At 39.6% G+C, this 8,510-nt stretch overlaps 2 long non-coding RNA genes across 3 annotated transcripts; one reads left to right on the forward strand and one right to left on the reverse strand.

Moving 5' to 3' along the window:
* Positions 1-3,760: 3,760 nt before the first annotated feature.
* Positions 3,761-5,952, reverse strand: LOC125196767. Of its 2 annotated transcripts, none has more exons than XR_007171942.1 (3): positions 5,836-5,952; positions 5,692-5,759; positions 3,761-4,011 (listed from the first exon to the last, which is right to left on the reverse strand). It is a non-coding gene; the product is annotated as an uncharacterized LOC125196767 (long non-coding RNA). The 2 variants fall into 2 exon arrangements; XR_007171941.1 differs by lacking the exon at positions 3,761-4,011 and adding an exon at positions 4,187-4,531.
* Positions 4,980-6,272, forward strand: LOC125193850. Its single transcript, XR_007171648.1, has 2 exons — positions 4,980-5,419; positions 5,910-6,272. It is a non-coding gene; the product is annotated as an uncharacterized LOC125193850 (long non-coding RNA).
* Positions 6,273-8,510: the final 2,238 nt, after the last annotated feature.

Consider the following 8,510-nt stretch of genomic DNA (forward strand, 5'->3'; position numbering starts at 1 on the left):
TCTACCCCCTCTTGTTGAGTAAAACCCTTTGCCACTAATCTGGCCTTGTACCTAAGGCCCTCCACCTCATTTTTCAGTTTGTAAAGCCACCTGCAATCAACCACAGATGCACCAGGAGGCAAAGGTACAAGAATCCAAGTAAGATTAATTTTTAGAGAATGCATCTCCTCCAACATGGCTTTATGCCACTAACTCCAGAATTTAGATTTAGTAGCCTACTTATAAGTTTGGGGCTCATCCCCATCAGATTCATACACATTGAAAGCCAAATTTATAAGAGCAACTAAACCAACAAAGCCATCAAACTTAGAAGGTCTTTTTACATTGACCCTTCTAGTTCTATCTCTAGATAACACATAATCCTTCAAGTTAGTATCATCAATAGCATTTTGAATGCCACTAGGGATATGTATCACATTCTGGGCAGGAACAGGTGGAACATTTCTAACAGGACTCTCATGCATGTTAGGCACATTGTCATCAACATTTTGGGCAGGCATATCATGGATCACATTTGGATTTCCTTCATTAGGTGTCTCATTAGGTGTAAAGACTGGATAAGTATTCCAGAAAGGCTGTTTCACCTCACTTGAAGCATCACTATGATGCTCCACACCAGTGAGTGTATTTGAGGACTCCACCTCATTGAGGGGTTCAGTGTCCACATCTATAGGATTTGGGCTACTTGTCAATTTTAAGCAGGTGAATTCATCTTCATTGAAGACTACATCCCTACTTATTATGACCTTGAACCCAGATTCATCCCTTAGCCAGACTCTATAACCTTTGACACCCTCAGGATAACCTAGAAAAATACATTTTCTAGATCTAGGCTCAAGTTTATCAGACTTAGTATGCACAAAAGCAGTACAGCCAAAAATCCTTAGATGAGAAAAGTTAAGAGGCTTTCCATAAAACACATATTCAGGACACTAACCAACCAAAGACATAGAAGGAGACCTATTCACCAAATAAGTAGCAGTTAATAAAGTCTCACCCCAAAACTTTTTTGATAAACTAGACTTAGAAAACATGCATCTCACTTTATCAAGCAAAGTCCTGTTCATTCTCTCAGCAACCCCATTTTGCTGAGGGGTATAAGGCACAGTTCTGTCTTTTGATTCCAAAACCATCACACAAGTCATCCATTTGATTATTACAAAACTCCAGACCATTATCTGTTCTAATAGCCTTAATTTTCTTGCCAGTCTGAGTTTCAATCAAAATTTTCCAAGTTTTCAATTTTTCAAACACCTCAGACTTATGTCTCATGAGAAAACACTATACTTTTCTTGAAAAATCATCAATCACAGACAAGAAATAAACACATCTAGAGTGAGAAGACACAGAATCATGACCCCAAACATCCATACGCAAATATTCCAGAATACATGTACTCACATTTGCAGGTGCAGGAGTAGAAGGAAAGGAGGCCCTATGTTGTTTACCTAGCACACATGGATCACAGAAAGGCAGCTCACTATGAACATCATTATCAGATAGGATGGCATGTTTTTACAGAATACTCAGGCCTTTAGCACTCATGTGACCTAGCCTATTATGCCACAATATAGTTCTATCAGATTTAACAACATTGGCAACAACTTTTTCACATGTAAGAGGCACAGCAGTACAGACATATAAACCACACTTCTTTTTAGCCTTGAACAGACACATAGATCCTTTACAAATTTTCATACAGCCTTCCCCCCACTTTCCCCCCATACCCTCATTTTCAAGAGCAGTACAGGACATCAAATATAGCAAAGATCAGGAACATATCTCACATCCTTCAAGTTGAGCACATAACCATTTTCAAACTTCAAACACACAGTGCCAATCCCAAGAATTTCACACTTCTTGTCATCAGCCATTGACACAAAAGTTTTAGTTACAGGTTTCAGCTCAGAAAAAACTTCCCTGAAAGGACTCACATGATAAGTACATCCAAAATCGCATAGCCAATCATTAGATGTAAAAGGGTAGGCAGGAGAAACATTCACAAATTGCAGATCATGCACCATGAACACAGAATCATTCACATTATCATAAGTAGCAACATTAACAAGGGTTTCAACCTGGGTATTATTGTTGGGAAACTTATTCTTCTTAGGCTTAGTGCAATCTTTCTTATAATGCCCAATATCTCCATAGTTGAAACACTTCCTATAGGTTTTAGGATCCTTACTTCTAGACATAGACCTAAACTTTTTCCTAGAGTTAGAGGTATTACCAGAACCACTACTGGGCTCATTGCCCCCTCTAGATTTAGATCTTCCTCTGACAATTAACACCTTGTTATAAGTATTCTTATCAGCAGCTCTCTCCTTAAGTTCAAGTTCTTTAGATTTCAGGGAACTAATGATAAGGAGGAGCAGAATCCCTACCATACTTTATGGCAGCCTTAACATCACTATAGGAATCAGATATGACATTCATGAGGGCTATGCTAGTGTATTCATCTATAGTTTTATCACTTGATCTCTTAATGTCCTGAACAAGCTTCTGAAACCTATCCACATTGTCATCAATATCTTTTGCAAGATCAAGCTTAAATTTAAACAACTTTTCAAGCAAGTACATTCTTGAAGACATAGAGGTTTCAGTATACAGAGTATCAAGCAATTTCCACATTTCAGCAGCAGATTCCTCATGATCAACTTTCCTAATCACAAAATCATACAGATTTAACACAATAGTAGCCCTAGCCAACTCATTCATTTAATCTTTTTTGTCCTGAGCAGTATCCTCAGGTAAAGTACTATCAACAACTTTGAAAACTTTTTGCTGAATCAAAACATATTTCATTTTCTGTTTCCAAATAGCAAAATCATTTTTACCATTATAAGGAACCAAACCAACAGGCTGAGCCATTTTAGCAAGAATTTTTGCAAGAACACAGGAAGCAAGACAGAAACACAAAGCCTTACACACCTGAGAACACAGAGACATGCACAAGCAACACAAGACCAGACACACAGCTTTCACACAACAGATATGACCTCAAATCCTTGACTGTCATGAGCAAAGCTGGCCAAGGCTATCCCAGCTCGTAATCACTCACTACTGGAGGGCGCAGGGGGTCACTTGGGCAGCACAAAGTGCTTGGTGGTCAAGTAAAATGAGATCACAAGATCACAGAGAACAGGAACCAGCGGAAGAAACACAGAAAAGAAAGCACAGAAAGTCCTAAGTCTTTGCCAAAGACTGTCTGCTAGAAACAAAAGCCCAAGCCTATGTTTGACACTAAACAGAAAAGAAAAACAAGAGAGAGATCACAACCAATTTACCAGAGCGAATCCCCTCTTGAAGGAGGATTCCACTTGCCCACCTCCTTAAGCTACTCGGCGTGCTAGACTAATCCCCCCGTGGCTCTGATACCACTGTAGGTATGAGATTAGTCTAGATCCACTAATTACCGAGACCTCTTTGTTCTTGTACAAGAGAACTCAGCCAAACTCTCAACCACGCGGCTGATTTATACAAATACAATGGTGTAAATGTACTAAGGATACAAGTAATTGAACCCTAACTATTACAAGCTTCTTGATCGAAACCCTAGCTGGTTCACCCACTTGATTCGTGCCCTGCACACTCAAGAAACGAGTCAGTAACTTCACACAAGATCCTCTTGGATCATGTCACGCCCGTATTTTCTAAGGATAGAAAATACGGTTGATCGCGACTAGGGGATGATTAAAGAAGCGGGGAAGAAAGGGGGAAACACACATCTTTGACCAAAATATTTAAATAATTGAAATAACTTAGAAAACAACATAGTATCATTTCAACAAAGTACCAATTCTAAGAAATAAAGACTAGAAAGTAGACAATTTTGAAAAGAGTTAGGTTCTCAATACTAAAACAATTTTGAAGAAAAGACACCTAGCGGAAGCGTTCAAGACACGGAAAATTCCGAGTATGAAGACACGACATATCTAACAATATTAAGCCAAACATAAATAATCCATGAATTCTGCTCAACATCCTCCACACCCGTCGTCGCTCAATCTGCACATTAAGAAAAACAAATATGCAGGGCTGAGTACTTGATGCACTCAGTGGACACATGCCAAATCAGTTTGTCAAGCCATACCGAGTGATCTTGGGGGTTTTAAATGAAAAGAACCCAAGTCACTAAAAAGCATTTTCACATAAATTTCGGTTGCAACCATCTTCTATCCACATCACCATCACCATATCTGAACATACATGACAAGGAACGTGGCCACGAACCAAGTCACTAGACCGGCCAACTCCAAAGAGATAGCGCACGATCTACTGGGTGTACACTAGTCCGAGCAGGGTTTGCGGCCCTACTGGGACCCGAATTCGATTAAACATACATGGCATAGCCACTTCAGATAGGTTCATTCAAACACAAAACATGGCAAGACAAACAAATTTTCACCTCCTTTCACATAAAATAGTATTTAGGACATAGTCCTTATTTAAAACGAAAGCCCATCTCAAAAGCTTAGCTCCTCCACCAACTTCCTGTCCCAACCTCAACAACGTGCAAAAGTTCACCCTTTTTTTTAAAAACATGATATGCAAAAAATCAGGCTTTGCTAAATAATTTAATTAAAGACAATGCATGCATCCTATGTGGGTGTGAAAAATTTATCCATCGTACATAAATAATAAAACAGACTCATCAATCAAACACAAAACCCAATGGTGGCCGACATACTTGAACTCTCGGTTATTACTAAAAAAATAGACCAAGCGACTAAATTCTAAATCCCATAAATATAAGGTTCTCATATTTTCATGATTTAATTCATCGCCAAATAAACGGCCCGAAATAATTAATTAAACCCCCAAACTAAGCAAGTACTATTAAATTGGCCGAAACAAAATTCGATTGCAATTAGCAAACAATTCACTGGCCTAAACAAATCATATGCCAAAAGAATAAGGAACATACATACTATACTCCCAATCAAACTCACGTACAACTTCCTACACAACTCCATACACCATACTACCAAACCACCTAAACAATTAAACTGGTCCACTTCTAGACAAATGCCCCAGTAAGCCTATTATACAAAGAATTTAGTTAGAGGCCCAATTCATGAAATTAAAGTGGCCCATTACATAAATGAAACTAAAGAAAATGACAAGTAAATAAAAGGGTAAAAAGTATACTCCTTGTCACCACCATCGTATCTCTCTCATAAATCTCAAAAAGAACAGACAACCTCAACGGCACAACTCGTCTCTCTCTCATCTCTAACTCCTCTCAATTTTCATCTCAAATTACCAAATCAGAAACAGCAAGCTCATCTCCCTTCCTATCTACTATCTTAAAAAATTAAGGAAAACATCCATAGCTACTGTCACTGCCCCTCCGTCGCCGCTAAGCTCCAACCGGCTCAGCATCCGTCCTCGGCGGCGCCGCTACCCACAACCGGTAAGTCCCTCTTTGTTTTTCCCCAAATTTAGAAATTCTATTTGTTTGATTTCACTTATTAATGGGCAGAGGTATCTCACAGAATTTAGGTTGAAAAGAGATATAAAATGGCAACTTCTAAAGCATCAAAGATCGGAGCTTTAGGCGGTAAAAAAATATCCTTCAACAAGTTTCAAGAAATTCAAGACTAAATCTTTTCTAGCCGTGAACTACTATGAATATATATAACTATGATGTGAAATGCAGAGAATTTCAGGAATTTGTATAAATACCTTCGGAAGAGAAAATTGTCTAGTCAGGAGAATTGATTTCATGATAAGTCTCGGTTTCTCCTCTCAAACTGTGATATTGAGAATTTTGATTATGGAACCAAAGTATGGAGATTTTTCATATTCAATGGAATAAGGAGAATTTACCTTTGTGGAAGAAGATAAGAAAATAACAGCAGATTGGATGTTGAACTCACGGTATTTGCGATTTCTTTTCTCAGATTTTGGATGGAAGAATGGGTGAGGAAGAGATGGCTGCGTGAGTTAAAAATAAGGAGAGGAAAATCAGTTGGAGATTTTGAGGGAAGATGGAGATATGGCAAAACCGTGTGGGAGAAGTTGGGAGAATTATTTGACCAAAAATTTGACTGCAGAAAAGAATTTATTTTATTGGGCTTCCCAACAAAAAAAGGGGCTAGAACAAGATTGATAAAGTAATAGGCCCATATATTTAAGTCAGAACATAGGTTAAATTGTTGTGTCTTTATTTTAGTACTTTGGTGTTATTCCGAGTACTTGTCAACGACTGCCCATTTTTCTAATCAACGAATCTCACGTCAATCTCGTCGACTATTTTCACCACACGATTAACCAACAACAATTCGAGCATTCACTATTTCCAATCGTAACCAAACAAAACGAAGACGGTATTTTAATCAAGGTCTATCACTCACTCATTCTCAAAACAAAACTAATCGCGAAAGGTACTAAAAGACGGGTGTTACAATCTACCCACCTTCACAAAAATTTCGTCCCGAAATTTGCTTAGATTATTCGAACAGTTCCGGGTACTTCTCCTTCATCTTGTCTTCTAGATCCCACGTAGCTTCCTCAACACCATGATTTCTCCACCGAACCTTCACTGAAGCAATAGACTTGTTTCTTAACTCTTGAACCTTCCGATCTAGAATAGCTTCAGGCTTCTCTTCATAACTCAAATTCAGATTCAAGATCATCATCTCCTATTGATGAATTATGTGGCTAGGGTTGAACACATACTTCCTCAAATTCTGACACATGGAAGACATCGTGCACATTCCCAAAGCATGGTGGTAACGCCAATCTATACGCTACGGGACCTACTCTATCAAGAATCTCATACAGTCCAATAAATCGTGGTCTCAACTTGCCCTTCACACCGAACCGAGTTATCCCTTTAGACGAAGCTACTTTTAGAAAGACTTTATCACCTGTTTCGAACTGTAGATCGGTTCTTCGAACATCAGCATACGATTTCTGTCGATCCTGAGCTTCCTTGATCCTCTCACGGATTTGTCGGACAATCTCTATCATTTCTTCCACGGAATCAGGTCCAAGGACTCTTCTCTCACCCACTTCATCCCAATAAAGTGGAGATCTACATTTCTTCCCATACAATGCCTCATACGGGGCCATGTTAATAGTCGCCTGGTAACTATTGTTGTAAGCGAACTCTATTAGTGGCAGTACTTCCTCCCATCCTACTCCTCGATCTAGCACTACAGCTCTCAACATGTCCTCCAAAGTTTGTATCGTCCTCTCTGTTTGTCCATCAGTCTGCGGGTGGAACGCAGTACTGAAATTCAACTTGGTGCCTAACTCTCGTTGTAGGCTCATCTAAAATATAGATGTAAACTTCGAATCACGATCACATGTAATTGTCACCGGTACTCCATGTAAGCGTATGATCTCTCGCACATACATCTTGGACAACTTATTAGCTCCATAAGTATCACGAACCGGTACAAAGTGGGCAGATTTGGTGAGACGATCAATAATCACCCAAATAATCGTGTTTCCTCGTTGAGATCTCGGTAATCCTGTCACGATGTCTATTGCAACATGCTCCCCTTTCCATTCCGGAATCTCTAGTGGTTGCAGTCTCCCTTAGGGTCGTTGATGTAGGGCTTTCACTTGTTGACATGCTAGACACCTCTCCACAAATGGTTCAACTCATGTGGCCTCAACTGCCTTGATGCGTACACAACCACTTTCCCATTCTGCATAAGTACACATCCCAGTCCAACCTTCGATGCATCAGTATATACCACATAGTTAGTGTCGGGCTCTGGCACAGCGAGAATCGGTACGGTGGTCAACTTCTTCTTCAACAACTGGAAACTCGCCTCACATTCCGGTGTCCAATTCACTTTGACTCACTTCTTCAATTGTTGAGTCATTGGCCTTGCTATCTTTGAAAATCCCTCGATGAATCTCCGATAATATCCCGCTAGTTCTAAGAAACTCCGAATCTCATCTGGTATAGTCGGTGACTTCCATTGTTGTACCGCTTCTACCTTTGCAGGGTTCATTCGAATTCCATCCGCGGTCACTATGTATCCAAGGAAATTCACTTCCTTAAGCCAAAACTCGCATTTGCTGAACTTAGCATAGAGATTCTCTGCCCTTAACGTCTCCAAGGTAGTCCTCAAATGCTCTTCATGTTCCTCCTTGTTCTTTGAGTAGATAAGTACATCATCTATGAAGACTAGGACGAACTTGTCCAAGTATGGATGAAACACACGATTCATAAGGTCCATAAATACAGCCGGGGCATTTGTTAATCCGAAAGGCATCACTATAAACTCATAGTGGCCGTACCTAGTTCGGAAAGCCGTCTTGGGTACATCTTCTCGTCAGACTCTAGTTGATGGTATTCAGATGTCAAATCCATTTTCACAAGGATATCAGCTCCTCGAAGCTGATTAAATAAATGATAGTGGAAACGTGTTCTAAAGTGTCATCTCGTTCAGCTCTCGATAATTTGTACGCATCTCAGCGTTCCGTCATTCTTCTTCGGAAATAGTATTGGTGCACCCCATGCTGGCACACTGAATTTGATG

This window comes from Salvia hispanica, chromosome 6, assembly GCF_023119035.1.
Source record: "Salvia hispanica cultivar TCC Black 2014 chromosome 6, UniMelb_Shisp_WGS_1.0, whole genome shotgun sequence".
In the NCBI taxonomy this organism is placed as follows: Eukaryota; Viridiplantae; Streptophyta; class Magnoliopsida; order Lamiales; family Lamiaceae; genus Salvia; species Salvia hispanica.